The 20,487-nt window shown below is 34.6% G+C and overlaps 2 long non-coding RNA genes across 2 annotated transcripts in view; one reads left to right on the top strand and one right to left on the bottom strand.

Annotated features, from left to right (window-relative positions):
• Positions 1 to 20,487, top strand: part of LOC116664255 — a 575,010-nt gene that overhangs the window by 153,064 nt on the left and 401,459 nt on the right. The gene's annotated exons all lie outside the window — the stretch shown is intronic.
• On the bottom strand, positions 7,148 to 18,723 carry LOC116664256. Its single transcript, XR_004320676.1, has 3 exons — positions 18,713 to 18,723; positions 12,405 to 12,411; positions 7,148 to 7,407 (listed from the first exon to the last, which is right to left on the bottom strand). It is a non-coding gene; the product is annotated as an uncharacterized LOC116664256 (long non-coding RNA).

The raw sequence follows: 20,487 nt of genomic DNA, 5'->3' as shown, positions 1-20,487 counted from the left end.
CATAGTAGGTAGCATCCTCAAAGTGAAGGTTAGTAATTACTTTTACCTTACCAGTTTTTAGAAAGAAGCATTGACTTCACATCATGTATTAATAGTTTTACATGGCATACAAAATTACCAACTACATATCTTATTTTTTGTGTTATTGACACTCAATTTGTAATGACTTAAATTATACAAATCTTTGTTGTATGACTGTAACATGCACAATACCGTGCAAGACATGAAAGGTAATGAAAAATGAGTGGGTCGTGCCTTCAAGGTAAATTTCATGAGGCTAGGATAATGTCTTATTCATCTTTATTGGTCAGATCATGGCACATAGTCTGTTTGTAGAAAATACTCATTCAGGGTTATCCGTGATGAATGTAAGAGTGAATCTGTAAGGAATATAATAGAAATGCATCTAAGAAAAATGCACAGTTAATTGCAACAGAACAGAAATGTGAGAATGTAAGTACCTTAGAAAGGTTCAAAGTGATGTGAAGGTTGCGAAGAGATGTAAATCGTATCAAGTTATGAATGGAGAGAAGTCTAGGAAGGCTGCTATGTCTGAGGAATTCTTGAGATGGCTTTGGAGGGTAGAATAAAATTTCAGCAGTGAGAAATGGGTTAGGGAGCTATCCAGGGCAGAGAGAACACACATGAAAAAGGCACAGAGATGGGACCACATGGCAGGTGTTAGGTGACGACTTTGGATGGACTGTAATGGGAGGTACAGATAGAGGAAGCTTGAGGTTTAACATGCTCTACTGGAATCAGAGAAAAGGAAGTAATTTATATCATCTAATCTTCTGTGGCATTGCCCAACTTCTCTAATGATAAAGTATTTAAGGATATCTCCTCAAAAAAATTGACAGTAAAAAGTATGTAACTGCTTTTGGTAAATTTTTCCAAATTTTAAAAGTCAGAGTTATCAAGGAAGCACCTCAAGTTAAACCCAAATTTGCTTCAGAAATAGAAGGCACAACTTTGATAATCCTTTTAGCAAACACATTATAAAATTCTCTCTTATATTAGTTTTACCTCTTGTGACTGGAATGAGCTGAAATGTTTCTACATCCTCTTAAAGTTTAAATTATTTTGCTAATTATTTGCTTTCTTCTCATTGAACCATCAAAATCCTGGGTAATAAATTTGGTTATAAGAAATCATGTTATTTAGTATACATTTTGAATCTTGATTCCTATAATTTATTTATTCTTTATCATTTCAAAAATGATTCTTTGACTATACCTTTACAAGGAGTATTGGAGACTACTTCCTGAACACTTGCATTTCCAATACATGACAGTACTGTCATATGGCCATTTGAAAATGTAAGACAATCATAATGAAAGGAAGCAGATGTTCATTGCTGATGAGGAACTCTATGTGATGCTACTACCGAAATATACATCTTCCGTATCACAAAGATACGGTTCATTTCTGCCTTTCTCTCTGTGCTTTGGAATTTCCTATGTATATTATTCACTGCAGGCAATATAATGTTAGGGAGAATATCATACTAAGATTTAAGTGTTATACCAAAGGAATAGTTTTGGGAAATTAACTCAGGAGATTTGAACAGCTGCTGATTTCCTCTTTTTATTATTTCTGGGAAGTGAAACTTTTGAACTAGATTTTTCTGAGGTGGTTTACAGATTGCTCATATATAAGGGGAAAAAAACAAGGTGCAGAATCCAGGGAGAAGAAAATATTTGCGTTGAAAAAATATGTTTAAAAATTATTTCTAGTAAAAAAATTATTTCTAATGAAATGTTGCCTTCACTTCTTTTTTTTTAATTGAAGTATAGTCAGTTACAATGTGTCAATTTCTGGTGTACAGCATAATGTCCTGGTCATGCATATACATACATATATTCCTTTTCATATTCTTTTTCATTAAAGGTTATTACAAGGTATTGAATATAGTTCCCTGTGCTATACAGAAGAAATCTGTTTTTTATCTATTTTTATATATAGTGGTTAACTTTTGCAAATCTCAAACTCCCAAATTTATCCCTTCAGTTCTCCTTAATGAACTGTATTAAGAGATGTTTTAATGTAATATTTTATTGAGACGTTATTTTTCTCAAAACTCACTTGAATAGAACTAGTTTTCCGTAAAGTCCATTTATTTGGAGTCAGTCTCCGTTCTTTATGATTCTTACTCAGTGAGGTGGGATTGAGGATCTTGTCGATACCAATTCCTGGAGCCCTGCATGTGGTCTTGTGTGCATCATAACACGTGGGCACAAAGCTCCAATAATGTAGTAATCATAAAAATGTTTAATTAAAGTCAGGACTAAGAATTGTACTTATACTTGATTCTCCAATCAAAGGTCAGTTGCTCTGACCTTAGTCTGGTAGAGATAGTAATTAATGATAACATCTTAGATTTAGACTAGTATTTACAGGTACAGGTAACTAGTATTTACAGGTATTTATAGCAATAATGTAACAACAAAAAGTAACAAGTGACAGAAAATAAAAATAATACATTAATATTACAGATGATAATATTATGGGTAACAATTATTTTATTTGAATTTGTAAATTAAGAAGAGAGTGATTAAGTCCCTTAATTGCATTGAGTCTCATTTTTTTCATCCATAATGTAGACTTTGGTGATCACTCTCCTCCTGAGTTTATACAGCTAGTATGAGAACTGGGACTCTAAACCAGGACTCCTGAATCCCAAATGATAGCACTTGCTCTTTAGTAAAATGTCAGTTGTCCCAGGAAACAGCCTTCACTTACCTATTCAAAGGCTGTTGACTCCAAACCTTCACTTTTATTTTATTTTCTCATGTATTTGAGATAATTGCATGATAGCAAACATCGATAGTTAAAATATTCAGTTAAGAATTCAGACATTTTTGTCTCTCTAATATCTACCCCATGGTAGATGTAGAAATCCTAGAGAATTCTGAACTAACAATTTAGAGAGCATATGGTCCGATATCCTCATTCTGCAGATGACAAAGCTGGATTGATGGCTCTCTTTACAAAACACAGCAGGGTTCTCTGAGAACCCAATAAAAACTAGAAATAGTATTACAGTAATGTTTTTGGAGGAAATGGTTTTGCCCTTTTGGATTTTTCATTTAAATAGTCCTTTTTATATTTGGAAAAAGAAGGCATTCTGTCATACTCTTAAGGAAAGAAAAAGCCATCCAGACCATTTGTATAAACTGGAAGGCACATCATTCCAGAGAGCTAACTGTCTTGAAGGAAATTACATTTGAATTCTTTGGCTCACTCTTATTACCAGGCTGGTTTAAGAAATTTAATAGACATGACAATGCTGCTGTTATTGCCCAATGGGAAACAAGATGTGCTATGGAAACAAGGCAGTAAAAAAATAATTGGCTTTGTTCTTTGTAATGTATGAGTTCTCCATGATTTGCAGGGACAAAGCACCATTACCTTAGCACAAAGCTATGCCAGAGCCTGTGTCTGAGTGTTTAAAAAGGGCTAAGAAATGTTCTGAAATGACATCAACAGAGTCTGTGACTGCAGGCCACCAAAGGGATGTGGGGCTTTCATTTTATGATACTTAAAAATTTTCCCCTGTATTTACCATATTTCACTGAATCCAGGATGCTACAAAAATGCATATTACTGTTTAATAGTATTACTGAAACCATGATTGCAGTCTCTCAACTTAAGTCTTTATTAGTCTGAGCTAAGTGAATTTTCTTCATAATAATAAAAGTAATCCTGGAAAACAAAATTATTTTTCCAGTTTCTATCAGCTTATCTATCAATTCTAAAAAAATAATTGAGCACCTGTTGTTCTTTGAGAAAGTGCTTGGCGTGACGGCCCAGGGTGTGCCCTCAGAGAGCCGACAGTTATATGAGAATTTGTGATACAAAGAGATAAGAGCAATAAATAGTCAAATACGGAAGAAAGTATAGCACCTGTCAGAGCATAGGTACCGTGTGGGGGCCAAGACTAGGGCTTGCAGAATCAGTAAAGGCACAGTTTCAATAATCAGATTTTTTGGTGACATTTAATCTTTTTTTTAGTTTCTTGAATTACAGTCAGTTTTACAGCGTTGTGTCAATTTCTGGCATACAGCACAATTTTTCAGTCATACGTGGAAATACATATATGCATTTTCATATTCTTTTTCACTGTGAGCTACTACAAGATCTTGAATATATATTCCTGTACTTACAATATACACTTGTTTATCTATTCTATATATACCTGTCAGTATATACAAATCTTGAAATCCTAGTCTATCCCTTCCCACCCCCACCCCCTGGCAAACACAAGTTTGTATTCTATGTCTGTGAGTCTGTTTCTGTTTTATATTTAAGTTCATTGTCCTTTTTTTTTTTTTTTTTAAGATTCCACATATGAGTGTTATCATATGGTATTTTTCTTTCTCTCTCTGGCTTACTTCACTTAGAATGACATTCTCCAGGGACATCCATGTAGCTGCAAACGGTATTATGTTGTCATTTTTATGGCTGAGTAGTATTCCATTGTATAACTATACTACATCTTTTTTATCCAGTCATCTGTTGATGGACTTTTAGGTTGTTTCCATGTCTTGGCTATTGTAAACAGTGCTGCTATGAACATTGGGGTGCATGTGTCTTTTTGAATTAGGGTTTCTTCTGGATATATGCCCAGGAGTGGGATTGCTGGGTCATATGGTAAGTCTATTTTTAGTCATTTGAGGAATCTGCATACTGTTTTCCACAATGGCTACACCAAAGTGCATTCCCACCAACAGTATAGGAGGGTTCCCTTCTCTCCACACCCTCTCCAGCATTTATTAGTTGTGGACTTTTGAATGATGGCCATTCTGACTGGTGTGAGGTGATACCTCATTGTAGTTTTGATTTGCGTTTCTCTGATAATTAGTGATATTGAGCATTTTTTCATGTGCCTATTGATCATTTGTATGTCTTCATTGGAGAATTGCTTGTTTAGATCTTCTGCCCATTTTTGGATTGGGTTGTTTGCTTTTTTTCTTATTAAGTCATATGAACTGTTTATATATTCTGGAGATCAAGCCCTTGTCAGTTTCATCTTTTGCAAATATTTTCTCCCATTCCATCGGTTGTGGTGACATTTAATCTTTGTGTAGCTGGTAACACTTCTGTTTCTCTTTGGAAACTGCTTTTTTAAGTTTATAAAGGTGTAACTATAGAGTAATTATTAGTAATTGCTAGTGATAATTACACAACATACGCTACTGCTGTTATATAATGAAGGGTTTTTCCTGTCCCTTTTGTTGGTATTAGCAATCAAGGATCCTCTCTATAAGAGTAATGTTTACTAGTATTTCAGGTTGAACAATATGAAATGTTGTTTTTATGGGTTAAAAACAGTTGAATATTGCCAATTGCATGTGACTCATCCTACACATCTTGTTAAATGGAGGAAATTCCCAAAGTAACTCTTCCATGCTGTCATTTTGTACCTCTTGTTTTTGTTATTGTTGCCTAGATTTGACAAGAAATACAGAATCAATAATTTTCAATTTTAATGAATCTACCTCTCGCATCAAGTGTAAGAGAAGAAAAAAATATGTATATAAATAATTTATTTTACATATGGTTGGGAACCAGAAGAAAGACTTTTTGAGCTAAAGTGGTAGATTTCTTTCCTTTAACTCAGTCATTGCTCTCAGAGACAATTCCCAAGTTCTCAAGATGACATAAGATCCTACCAGATTCCACAAAATAACACCAACTTTGCCCAAGTTAAGTGATTGCTCTTGGACATGGAAACAGTTGACTTGTTCAGCACACAGTCAAAAGGAAGGTTCATACCCTCTTCTTTAAGTGACTGGCTCCTGTCTTAACATTGAGCTCTTTGTTGCCATCTTCTGTTTTGCTCCACTTGGACTGAGGCAGTATCAGTAAGAAGCAACCTCACATATTCAGCTAGGTTTAGAAACTTTCTTTGAAAGATGGGATAATGGAAATAAGAATCATTAGCAGTTTTACTCTTAGAATCATTTCCATTCTAATTTCCACTGTACCACAGAAGCAGTCTTCTGCTGGAAGGAAATGGAACAAATGATTATTTAAAAAATTTTTTTTAAATGTTTGTGTTGTTTTGCCTTCTGAAAATAGTTCAAGAAGTCTACTAGGTCTTTTGAAGTTAAAGGGGAATGATAAGTATTTTCTTAAAAAAAGAAAAAAATTGAAATTTATAAAATGTATTTCTTTTAGTTCTATCAATTTAGCAAAAATTAAAAATGTCATTATATTCTATGATTTCTATGAATTTAAGTATGTGATAAGATTTCTCTAATTTATTCCTGATGGGGATGTAAATGGCTACTGTATTTTATAAAGGGCCACAAGATAATTACATGTAATATCATGTAAAAAGCCAAGATATGAATTATATAGAAGGTCTCAGTTATGAAAAAATAGAAAAGTAAAAAATTTCAAGGAGGAAATACATCAAAGTATAGATAATGTTTATTCCTGGGAATTGGGATAATGGGTTGTTGACTGGAAAAGAAAACACACAATGTGAGAGCTGTGAGTTTCAGTTTTACTTGGGGACTGACTGGAGGACTATACTATTGTCTAGGAGACAGCCTCTCTGATAGCTTCTGAGGAGCTGCTCCAAAGAGGTAAGGGAGGAGCCAGTATATGTATATGTGTGTGTCTGTGTGTGTGTGTGTGTATCACATATATGTGATTTTTTTAGGTCTGGGAAATACATGTAGTCAAACATACATCTTGGTAAAATGTTACTCCTATTCAAGAGAATCAGATATCTCACTGAGTGATTTTAGATGCAAGAATCTGGGGTCATTGAAATTCTCCCTCAGATATGCATTTTAACCATCTAGGGGACCATGTGTCTAAAACACAGAATGTTTCATCCTGAATTCCTTTCAGGGTGTACTTGTGCTTCAGGGATTGCAGTTGCTAATTACTTGACCCTGTAGAACTGAATGGTGGGCAACCTTCTTTGTTTACAGGGTATAAAAGCGGAAAAAATAATTTTCCCTCTGTCCCTCTAGGTTCTTGGTTGAGACCTGCTCCAACAAAAAGACAAATTAACATGAGATAAAAAAAACCAAACAGACACAAGTTTGCATACCTTTTGTATACAAAGGAGATAACCCAGAAAAACTAAGTCCCTGAAATGGCCAAAACCACTACCTTAAATACCATCTTCAGATAAAAACAAAAGAAAGATGTTGTGTGTGGGGAGAAGTCAGTTATGGGAAATTACCAGGAAAAACAAAGAAAACAAGAGTACGATTATTAGGCAGATTTAAGTGTCTTCTCCACTGATAAGAGTTTCTAGAGATTTAGTCATCCTCCCCTTCCTGGTAAAGAGTGGGAGACACCTTACAAATGTAGATTTCCCTAATAAATGTAAACTTCTCTTACAAAAGGGTAACTTCTATTACATTTTGCAAACTACTCTTACTTGTCTGCTGTTTCTCAAAAATAAGCAGCTAAAGATAATCCATATGCCAAAGGGGCATGTTTTGGGTGGCAAATTGTGCTCCCCTTCATGGGTAAGCTTATACTTTTTTATACTTTCTTTCAGTATATATTTAAAATAGGTTTTTAACATTTTCTAAATGCTAAGCTAAGAGTGTATGATTTTTGTATTTAAAAAAATTTCGAAGTTTATATTTTTTAAACAAGAAAAGTAACGGTGATTTCAATAAATGATATTTTTAGAAGTAGTAACATGAAGGACAGAGACTACGACATAATACTAAATATTTCCTAAAACTGCATATTAGCTCAGTTATGTTTTAAATAATTTCAGTTAAATTCATATATGTAGCTAAATTAAATAAAAAGTCCAATTTACTCTTTAAAATTTCTTAAGCAGAATAGGTGTGAAGTTCAGGGGAGCACTCGATCCAGTTGTTATTTCACTGTATGAATTCTCCCTTTTCCTTTCCTCTCTCTTCCCTTCCCTTTCCTTACATGTTTGTAGCTGAGTACATACTATGAGGGTGGCACTGTGTTAGGTGCAGAGGACATAAAAAGATAAACAGCCTCTATCTTTAAGGTTTGCAATTAAGAGTAGAAACATTCTTGAAAACTTAAATTCACTTAAAGAAAGGAAACTCACAGATTTAAAAGGCAAAAAGTCTTTTTGTGACTGCGCACATTTAAGATTGATTATTAAGAATCTCAGAAGCAAAATGTACAACTGTATTCTTTGTCTAATGCACTTAAGAGTGACTTTACAATCTATTAGCTCAACTGGAAGAGCTGTCAAGTTGCTGTAATGAAACAGGTAGCCTTGTTTCTTCCTGAATTATCGAGACAGCAAGTGGATTGGAAGACCACAGGGGACAGATTTTTGAAACTGTCTCTAATGTGGCATTAACCAGTCTCCTTTTGTGAAGGAAAAACTGGGCTGGTCTGACAAGATAACTCATAAGTCTAGGAATGTGAAGGAGAGGCTGGGCTGGGCTAACAAGTCTAAGTATTGGAATACTGATCTGAGTTCTGCTAGACTAACTTGTAAATCTAGGTTAATTAGTGTTGGTTTGCTGTTTATGTGTTTTTGCTAGCCAGCTGGATTTTCAAAGATACATATCTGGCTTTGGAATGTTGGTTTGCTGCCTCCCCACCTCCACTTTTGTGATGATAATGTTGCTAAAGCTGTTCCATGCCTATTGGCCAAATACCCCAAGCTTGTACTTTACCCTATAAAACCTCATGCGCACGCCTTGGAGGTGCTCAGAGCTTCGGAGCAGAAGCCCCTCTGAGCCCGCCGGCGTAATACATCTGAGTACTCCAACCCTCCTAGTGGTGCTTGTTTCTTGACTGGCCTGTCGTTTCCATAACACTTTTTCTTCTGAAGTAAAAATAAAGCTAAAGGGGTATAAAAAGTGGAAATAATAAAGACATTTTTAGAGTTGCTCTATATCACATAATTCAATAATTTCAGCAAGATATTTGAAGAATTTCTCCATCTTATGGATATTTATCTTTTCCAAGGGAAGACTTTAGCAACATGACAACATAATGAGCAGCTCAAAAATACTCTTAGGTGACCAGTTTGCAATCAAAGCATACTTTATAAATCCCTATTATTATTCCCTCTTGCTTTTTTTTATTATTATTTTCTGTCTTCTTCTCTTTAAAGAATTTCCTTGCTCAACACTGTGTCCTTTCAGTAGTTCCATTTCTGTGAAATCAACTGCCAGTGCTAATTGCAGAGGCATAGAACATAGGCACTGAAGGGAGACCTCAGGGATAACATCTTTATCTAACATTTTATAGAACCCAAGACTGCTTTTATCTTTTAATTCTCTCTGCAGCAGCTGCACTTATCTTTCACGAACAGATCTGAAATGTGAGGAGAATGCTAACAAGTTTGCCAGTATGTAACCTTTCCTTTTCAGTATCATTAAGGATTAGAATGAGTGACTCATTTCCTTATATTATCCATATGCAATTGTGGTCATTACTGACTGTTTAATTATGGTTATTAGATGCCATAAAATTGCAAAGCACTTTGCAGCCTTCCTGTTATTTGCAAAGCAAGTTTTTATTTCAGGGATGCCAGTATTAACTGCTCCAATGTTCAAGCATATTTCCTTAATAGGTAAATTTTGCATCATTCTAGTCATGGAGAGGAAGATAATATTAATGAGGAATATCTCAAATGATCTCCCCAATCCCTTGATCCCCACAAAATATTCACTTTTAATTATTAATAAATAATATAAAGAAACATACATTTAAAAAAAATTAAATGCCTAGAAGTCAAAGTCCACTTTAGATTCAGACAAAATCTTTTGTATGCCTGACTGAAAATTACCATTTTTCATTCATTTCCATAAGAGTCATGTTGTCAAACCCAAGTTCATGTGCCTGACGCACAGTGAGGCCAAACAAACTGAAACATCGGAGTTTGGAGCAGAGAAAGGCCTACTGCAAGAGCCAAGCATGGAGAACAGGAGGCTCATGCTCGGAAGACCCAGACCCCCAGTTGGATTTCAGGGAAGGCTTTTTAGAGGCAGAGGGAGGGAGCCGCGGAATATGTGATCAGCTCTTGCACAATTCTCTGATTGGTTGATGGTGGGGTGGCAGGGTCATGTCACTGAGGTTAACATCATCAGTCCTCAGGCTCCAGCCAGTTTGGGGGCTATGTGCTCATGGTCATCATGCAGTTAACTTCTTCCGTCTGGCGGGTGTCTTAGTCTCTGCAAAACAACTCAGGAATGTACATCAGACACTTGTTATCTATGTCTTTCAGGGAGGAACTAAAGATTGTGTGACTACTGAATAACTCATCTGTTGTTTAAATTGTTACCAGTTCTCCTGACGTAATTGCTATTTTCTGTTAATACATATTCACAGTTCTTCCATCATTAATTCTTGAGCTAGCCTTTTGTGACTCAGGGGACGCCTAGGAGGCTAAAGCTTTTCTACAAACAAGGTCGGGCAATCTGTCCTGGGAAGGCACCATAGGGTCCTGCACAGTTACAGTAGTAGCAATAATAATAGTAATAGCAGCTGATATTTATTTTGTGCTTACTATGTGACAGCCATTATGCTGCCTAACTTGGAATATTTCATTCATTCACACAATAATTGTAACATCTACAGTTTATAGATGGGGTTAAACACAGGTACAAAGTGACATAAGTAGAATTTGAACCATTGTCTTTCTGTGTGACTCCAGAACCAGCTGCTCCCTCCTCCACACACACACACACATTAACCACTATAGTATAATTTGTTCTTTGTTTATCTTGCTATCCAGGTGCCCCTAAGGAAAAATGTTAACTGATTTATTTGGGACTTTTAGAGCCATATTTTGCATGATAATGATTCTCTTTCTGTTCCTCAAATTGCTTCTTTATTTTCTATCCATAAGGCCTAATGTATTTGTATGTAATTTTTTTTTTTTCCTGGGAACTTGATTGTTTATCTCTGTATTCCCTGTGAATAGCACAGTTCCTGGCAAACAGAAGACACTTAGTAAATACTTACTGAATGAATAGGCATGCGTGTAGTTTTTATTTAAAAAATGGATCAAACTTTGCATATAATTTTGCTAATACTTGTTATCAAACGATAGTTTCAGAACACTAATCAGGAACGTCATCCTAAGTCAGGAAGTTCACTTTTGATACATTGAGTAACTCTGACTAATTATTTAAGAAATGGAGAACTGGCATTACCAGGTCAAAGGATATGTGCATTTTCAAGTTTTGGTAGACATTAGTAAAATTTCAAAAGGTACACTACATTCTCATCAAAGAAGTAGAGGTAGAAAAAAAAAACACGATTAGATAAAACATGGACTTGATTTATTGCTATAACAGATTACTACAGTATTCTAAGCAAGCCACCTAAACCATGTATAAGTTTGTTGATAAGATCCTGGAAGGAGATTTCATGCCTGTTGTAATTACAATTCAGAAGTAGTCACAGGATATATAAAAAGCACTCAAAATTCCAAATTAAGGAAACAAACCACCCAATTCAAAAGTAGGCAAAATATTTTTAATAGCCTCTTCACCAAATAAGATATAAGGATGGCAAATAAGCACATGAAAATATGCTCAACATAATTCATCATTAGGGAAACAAGAGTTAAAATCACAATGAGATACCATTACAAATATGTTAGAATAGTTAAGACAAAATATAACAACAAAAAAACTGACATTAGCAATTCCTGATGAGGATGACAATTGGAATGCCCATTCATTGCTGATGGGCATGCAAAATGGTACAACTACTTTGGAAAACAATTGGGCGTTTTATTGTAAAGTTAAATTTATTTGTGCGATATGATTCAGGAATCCCACTCCTAGTTATTTACCCAAGAGAAACAAAAGTTTATGTGTACATCAAAGCCTATAGGGAAAGTTTAGAACAGCTTTATTTATAATTACCCAAATCTGAGATAATCAATTTCCCGCACCAGGTGAATGGATTAACCAACTATAGTATATCCTTCAATAAAGTAATCCTTATCATGGAATAAAATATTGATATAAACCAGTAATATGGATAAATCTCAAATGAATTATACTAAGTGAAAGGAGTTAGATGGAAAAGGCTATTTTATATAATTCATTCTCTTCTCTCTCTCTCTCTCTCTCTCTATATATATATATATATCTGAGATAAACTTATTTTTAAGACTGGATAAGATACACTTTGAATATAAATTTCTCTCTGCCCATTTGGACCACTAACCCTCTTTAGTGTGCATTGTGCATATCTGTTATATACTAACCAAACTTCCTTAGAAGACATAGGAATGCCTGCTCATCTGAAAAGAGCAATTTTCTCTTGGTGCCAAGAAGGTAACTCCTTAAGAGATAATATTTTTTTCTAAATCCTGTAAGGGGTCATGATGGCCCTCTACTCACCTTGTATATGCAGATTTGGACTATGTAAACTGTCAGTCTATTACTTTGCAGTATGACCTTTTGTCTGGAAAAATGTGTATAATTGTGCTTTGATCTCTGATTGATGGGACAGTCCTCAGAGGTTTCTGAAACATTGTCTCCTGGGTTATAATCCTCAGGTTGTCTCAAATAAAATTCTCCTTCTTTCTTAGATTGACTATTAATTAATTTTTCATTGACAATATAAACATTCTGGAAAAGGCAAAACTATAAGCACAGAGAAGAAATCAGTAGGCAATAGGTTCTAGAAATTGGGAGTATATTAGGTGTTGACCCCAAAGGGGTGACATGGCAAAGTTATCTTTACTGATGGAATTATTGCTTCTTGATTGTGGTAGTTGTTACAAGACTTTATACATCCTCAAAACTTACAGATTTCTACACCAAAAAAGAGCACATTTATCGTATGTAAATTAAAATGAAAAGACATAAAAATTCAAACAAATAAAAAGTAGAGGAGTTACAGAAGGTAACTTTGACACCTACAAGGCATTGAAAAGACAAAGTATAGTCTGGTGTGTGCAGGTGTTGGGAAAGGGCTGTATTTTAATTGTTGTTATTACTGTCACTACAATTGTTTTGTAGTTCCCAGATGTGGTTAAGTAACAAGAGATGGTTAGACTTATTTTCTTCTCTGTTGTTTTCAATTTGAACCCAGAGAGAAAATCATTTAATTATTTCTAGATTTGGATTTTGTTGCTGGAGAGTTTGTTGATTTACTCCTCTCATTTTATGGAGGAAGAGATGCTCATTTATGTTGATCAAAGAGACTAACACAAATTCATCCAACTTACTTTGGGATCAGAATCTGAAATTGATCTTGCTTATTTGTTTACTTTCCCATTGAGTCAATTTCCCTGTTTTAGCAAGATTATAGAGCTCCAAATGTATTACTGTTCCTTATAGCTTCAATCTTTGGAAATCTTGTATAATCTGTATTTCTTGTCTTATATTTTTAGAAGTTAAAATTGTCTTTCAGTTAAATAAAGACAAGATGACCTAAGTACAGAATTAATAAAATTGCACCTAGGGATTCATTTAAGTTCCTCTGAAGAAATACACTTTTAAATTAAGATCATATAATTACTATTTTACTGCTCTTAAACTAGACCAATCCATGTAAGAAAAATGTTGCAATGAAACTGTGCCACCAGTGTTTATTTTAGATGTTTATTACTTAGCTTTTGATTTTTGACTTGACGTTATGTTTTGAATTGTTATAATATTACACATTTAGATTATGGAATTTTGTGAAAGTTGGCTGAAAGATATATCAAGACCAGATTTTTAGAAGGTGGATATTTACTGATCATCTGAAAGGATTAGGAACCTGTTTTTGTGTTCAAAATGAGACGTTCTTGGGAAACAGGCTCAGTTCAGGTGTTATCACTGCTGGACAATAAACTTCCCAGGGCACTCACTAATGCTGTGGATTGGGCAAACCTCCAGAGGGGTAGAAAAATGGCAAGAAGCTCAGTCAGTGTCACTAATATTTATAATACTGAGGCAACAGTGAAGGAAGAGTGGTGAGAATAACATTACCCCAAATGATGTTTTTTCCTCCCTTAGAAAATGTTTTCCCTGTAGAGACCTTTTAGTAATTATTATTCCATTGCAATTTTGCCTTTTGCCTTTATTTCCAATTAAAAAGATAAAATGTAATGATATAGCTTTTTAAAAAAATAAACAATTTGAACAAGTTTTAAGCTATGACATTGAGTTAAATTGTTATTAAATCACAAGTATGATTGAAAAATAAAGGAATGTATTCCTTTATAGTCATCACAATTATAGCTATTCCAACAGCAGAGATTGTTTAATTTTAGTGAGTTTTAAACTTATTGAACAGGGTAGCTTTAGCTATGCTAAGAGGGAAAAAAGTTGAACTCTAATCTCAGTGGCTATAAATAAAGATTTACTACAGTAAGGCTACGGCAAGTTGTAGTTGGGCCTCTGTCCTATGCAGTTCCTTTTCAGGTAGGGGCTAAGAGGCCCAAACCCTTCCATCTTGCAACCTTGTTGTCTTGGGGTTTATTCCAACTGTGTGGAATAAACCACACCGCAGAGAAGGCACACCTGACCTTCCTTAGGCTGCAAGTCATGTGTCCCATCTGCTCACATTCTATTGCTGAGAACTGTTCATATGATGGCCTCTAGATGCAGGGGGGCTGGTGTTGCAGGAAAATGGGGCATAAGAGGATGGTCATGTCCCAGGTCTCTGGCAAGTCCCAGGGCTGCTCCCCGTCAAGTGAGGGTCTTTGGCTTTGCACAGGAAAGAATTTAAAAGCAAGCCATAGTAAAGTGAAAGCGAGTTTATTCAGAGAAATACACACTCTGTAGACAGAGTGCAGTCAGTCTTAGAAGGGAGAGCGGCCCTGGAGCATGGGGTCCTCTGGGAATGTGAGAGAGGCTTAGGTGGTACACATTCCATAGGCAGAGAGAGGGTCATTTCACAAGGCAAAGGCCCCTGGGTGTGGGGTTGATTAGTTTTTATGGGCTTGGTAATTTCATATGCTAACAAGTGGGAGGATTATTCCAGTTATTTTGGGGAAGGGGCAGGGATTTCCAGGTATTGGGCTCCCTTGGTCATTTTGGGAATTGTCAGGGTGCCTATGGGTGTGTCATTTAGCATGCTAATGTATTACAATGAGCCTATAATGAGGCTCAAGGTCTATTGGAGGTTAAATCTTCTGCCATATTGGTTCTAACCTCTCTAGTGTCCTCAATGACTATGCCATTGTTTTAATGGTTGTGCCCTGCCCCCTTCCCTCCTGTCTCACTGGGAAATAAGTTTTGCTGTGCATGTAAGAATATGAAATAATTGAAATAATAGAAGATACCATGAATACTTTTTAATATGTAGCAGAGACAATGCCATTAATTTGAAAAATGACATAAATAAAATGGCTTGATGTTTGGATTCTCAACCACCATTTTCTAAGAATAGTCTCAAAGCTAAAATTTGGTCATAGAATCCCAGAAACATTTGTTTTAGAGTCAATGCCTCTTCACCCTGGATAAGTTAGGAGCTAAGTCATGGACTGGATTAGGAAGGAAGAAATGAGTTCTAATTAACAGTATCTCTGAGATAGTTAATTATTTATATATATATTTATCATATATCATATATGTATAATATCTAAAAAGAAAATGAATCCTGAAAAACAATGTGCTTATATAAATAGAGATGTGACTATTGGATTTCTGTGAAGCCATCAGATCTCTTCATTGGTATTAAATCCATTTATTATTTTGTTTATTCATCCTCTAATTCATTCATGAACTCAGTAGATATTGAGTCTCTAAAAATAGGCCAGACACCCTGCCAGAGCTTAAGGGTAAAGATGAAAATAAACATGTTTCCTACCTTTAAATAGGTTGTAATCTAGTTGAGGAGACATTTCTCACTACTTAAAAACAAAAATAAAATATATATTACAGAATCAAACAAATTCTGAAATAGAAAGACATATGTTCTGCAGGGGAGGGAAATTTACCACCCTAAAATAAGTCTCTTTGACATGTTAATTATTTTAAGCTGGTTATTTTCTGAGAAACGACAGATGAGGGAAGGGCTCTGAAAAGCAAGTAGGAGTCACCCTTTTGTAAGAAATATTTGCGTTTGTAAAGACTTCTCCCTCTCCTGTACCTAGAAAAGGACGACCAAATCTAGAAACTCATCAATGGAGAAGGCAAGGACTTAAATGTGCCTTAAGTGTTAAAAAACAAACAAACAAACAAACAAACTCTTATTTCAAAGAAAGCTTTCAGATAAAACATGAATATTCTCCCATTAAGAATCCAACAATATAGCAGCAATTTTGTAAAATCTCATATTTTTCAAAGTCAGTTTTCCTTCAGAGAATATGAATCATGAGCACGAACATGTTCTTCTTTTGATTTTAATAGCATCACATAACTTTTCCACCAGAAGTTTGACATTTAAAAATTATGTTAGTAATGTTACTTATGGAGAATAAAAAGTTACATTAAATTATATTGTCATTAGTTGAAAAATACTATTTCTGCGTTTTTGCCCTTGAGGTTGTCTTCTCATACCTTCTCTTCCTGCCCCCCCTAAATTGTGTATGTGCTCTTCTCTCAGAATTAAAGAATTTCCTAATATATATTTCCCATTATAGTTTGTTAATATTATCAAAATTCTTGCAGTTAGGGTAGGCTTATTTGGGCCAGGCTATGGGGGAAGTGGGACAGGGCAGATTAAGAAAACATTGGCTCTGGGAAATGACAGATGTAAGGGGTATGACGCTTGTTTCTGCCTTAAACAATAGTCTACGGTGAAGAACATCTATTAATATGTATTCTGAGGGCAAATGGAAAGTGAGGTAACAGAATATGGTATTAGATTGAGATGGATAGGACAAGTAAGCTTCAGAGACCTAGGAGTAATTAGAGTTAGCATTAGAGCCTTAAACTGGATGAGAGAGGAAAAAAGGACATTACATGGGGAGAATTGTTATTTAGGTTTCATTCATTTATGTGTGTGTATGTGTGTGTGTGTGTGTGTGTGTGTGTGTGTGACAGAGAGAGAATATGTTGAGTGGGTATAAATTTATTTTCTGACTTTATCAAGAAAGGATTTGAATCAGTTATAAAACACACATACTAGCACCCTATGTCTGGTCAAGATGGATTAGTAAGGACTTAATAGGATGCCTGAAACAAATACAAGACAGGACAAAATGATGTAACCAAAAGCTGGTTGTCTGAAAAGACTGATAATATGGATAAACATCTACCCAGATTGACCAGGAAAAAAGAAATTACAAATTAGGAATAAGAGAGACAACATCACTACAGATTCTGTATATTTAGGACATATTACAAACAACTTTATGCCAACATATTTGACTACTTAGAGAAAATAGATTTCATGAATAACATAAACTATCAAGGCTCACTCAAGAAAAACTAATCTCAAAAGCCATTAGTGTTTGTGTATGTGTGTGTGTGTTTGTGTATGTGTGTGTGTGTATAAAATAGATATAAATCTATTAAATAATTGAATTTGCATTGAAAAGTCTTAACACAAAGAAAATACCAGGAAATTCTACCAAACATTTAAGGAACAAATAATATCATTTCTACATGAACTCCCCTAGAAAACTGAAGAGGATTGAACATTACCCAACTTCTTTGATGAGGTCAGCATTATCATGATACCAAAACGAAAAACAAAACAAAACAAAACAAAACACTAGACTAAAAAAAACCCACAACTACTCAATATCCCTTCAGAACATAGATGTAAAAAAAATCCTTAATAAAAGTTAGTAAATCAAATCCAGTAATAGACGTAAGTGGAATGTATCATGACCAAGAGGAATTTATCCAAGAAAGAAAGATTGTTTGCACATTTGATAACTAATCAACATTAAGAAAAAAATACATGATTATCCCAACAGATACACAAAAATGCAATAGACAAAATCCAGCCTCCATTGCTGATAAAACTATCAGCAAACTAGGAATAGAAGGAAACTTATTTCAACTTGTTAAAGACATCTAGAAAACTCCTACTGCTAACATAATACATCATGATGAAAGACTGAATGCTTCTCCCCTATGATCAGGAATAAATCAAGGATGTCTGTCACTACTTCTATTCAGCTTTATATTTCAGGTATTAAATAAGTTTATTAGGTTTGCAGGAACAAGATCAATACATAAACATAATTGTATTTTGATATATTAGCAACAAAAATCCACACACTGAAATTAAAAACTATGCTACTTATAACATCAAAGTTAGTAAACACTTACAGATAAATCTGACAATGTGTAAGATATATGCATTAAAACTATAATATGTTACTAAGAGGAATTAAAGAAAATAGAGAGATACACCATATTCATGGCCAGAAAGATCAGTATTGTTAGGATGTCAATTTTCACCAAATTGCTCTATAGATTCAACAAAATCACAATAAAAATCCTAGCAGGAGATTTGTTTTCGGCAGAAATTGCCAAGCTGATTTTAAAATTCATATAGAAATGCTGAGGAAGTGTTACCTAAAAATGAGGTTTAACTCTTGGTGAATGTCAAGCCAAAAAATGCAACCAAGCCAAAGATCAGAAGAAGGAAGGATTTATTATTTGTAGCAAGTAAGGAGAACACTGGGGATTCAGATACCCAGGTGCACAAAGCTGAAGCAGGAGGAGGAGGAGGAAATTAACCAACCTCCCAACTTTTGTGTGTCTCATCCTGAAATTTACACATTGGACCATTTGTTATCCATACTACCCCACAATAGTTTCGTTTTTTTGTTTTGTTTTGTTTTGTTTTTATGACAAGTATATGTTACTTTTATTTGAACTTCTATTTTCTTCCCATAAAGTTTTTATGTTTAATGTTAGGGAAATAGACCCAGTCAACATTTAGAAATGTATCTGCTTCCCCCTCCTCTTTCCTTTCTTTCTTTTTCTCTTGTTTATTTTACATTCAAACTAGATTTGTTTTTCCATTTATTCAGCTCTTGTTTTAACAAGATATTTTTATCTTGCTTTAATAAGATTTTTTTTTTGTTTCTTCATGTAGGTTTTGAACTTCTATTACCTACTGTCAATTAGATTGTTTTTCTTATTGAGATGTAATTGACACATAAACATTAGTTTCACATGTACAATATAGTGATTTGATATGTGTATGTATTGTGAAATAATTAAGTCTGGTTGACATCCATTACCACATATAGTTAATTTTTTTTTCTTGTGATGAGAACTTTTAAGATCTACTCTCTTAGGAACTTTCAAATGTCTAATACAGGCATACTTCAGAGATAATTGTGGGTTCGGTTCCTGACTGCTGCAATAAAGTGAACATTACATTAAAGTGAGTCACACAAATTTTTTGTTTCCTGGTGCATGTAAAAGTTATGTTTACACTATACTCTAATGTATTAAGTGTGCAATAGCATTATGTCTAAAAAAATAATGTACATGCCTTAATTAAAACATACTTTATTCCTAAAAATGCTAACTATCATCTGACAGTGCAAGATTGCAACAAACCTACATTTTTGGAAAAAATGCAGTATCTGTGAAGTGCAATAAAGTCAAATGCAGTAAAACAAGGTATGCCTTGTTTTATTAACATACTGTGTTATTAACTATAGTCACCATGCTGTACATTACATCCTATGACTGGCAGTTTGTACTTTTTGATGCCTTTCACCCATTTCACCGATCCTCACCCTCCACCTGTGGCAATCACCAGCCTGTTTTCTGTATCTATGTGTTCATTTTTTTGTTGTTTTTTGTTTCTTGGATTCTACATATAAGTGGGGTTATATGATATCTGTCTCTCTCTATCTGACTTATTTCACGTAGCATAATGCCCTCGAGTTCTATCCATGTTGTGGCAAATGGCAAGATTTCCTTCTTGTTTATAGCTAAATAATATTCCATTGTATATATGTACCATATTTTCTTTGTCCATTCATCTATTGATGGACACTTAGTTTGCGTCCATGTCTTGGCTATTGTAAATAATGATGCATGAACATGGGGGTGCACATAACTTTTCAAGTTAGTGTTTTGTTTCCTTTGGATAAATATCCAGAAGGGAAATTTCTGGATCATATGGTAGTTCCATTTTTAATTTTTTGAGGAAACTCCATACTGTTTTCCCTAGTAGCTACACTAGTTTACATTCCCACCAACAGAGCACAAAGTTTCCTTTTCTTCACATCCTCATGAACACTTGCTATTTCTTGACTTTTTGATAATAATCACTCTGACAGGTGTCAGGTGATATCTCACTGTGATTTTATTTTGCATTTCCCTGATGGTTAGTGATGTTGACTACATTTTCATGTACCTATCGGCCATTTCTACACCTTCTTTGGAAAATACCTATTCAGATCCTCTGCCCATTTCTTTCTTTCTTTCTTTCTCTGGGGGGGTAATTATTTTTATTTATTTTTATTTATTTATTTGTTGGAGGTACTGGGGGTTGAACCCAGGACCTCATACATGCTAAGCACACACTCTGCCACTGAGCTGTTCCCTCCCCCTGCCCATTTCTTAATCATATTATTTGTCTTTTTTGCTGTTGAGTTGTATGATCTCTTTATATATT

The sequence above is a fragment of the Camelus ferus genome, chromosome 6 (assembly GCF_009834535.1).
Source record: "Camelus ferus isolate YT-003-E chromosome 6, BCGSAC_Cfer_1.0, whole genome shotgun sequence".
NCBI lineage: Eukaryota > Metazoa > Chordata > Mammalia > Artiodactyla > Camelidae > Camelus > Camelus ferus.
The sequence above is the reverse complement of the archived record's forward strand: the minus strand, read 5'-3'. Positions and strand labels throughout refer to the sequence as shown.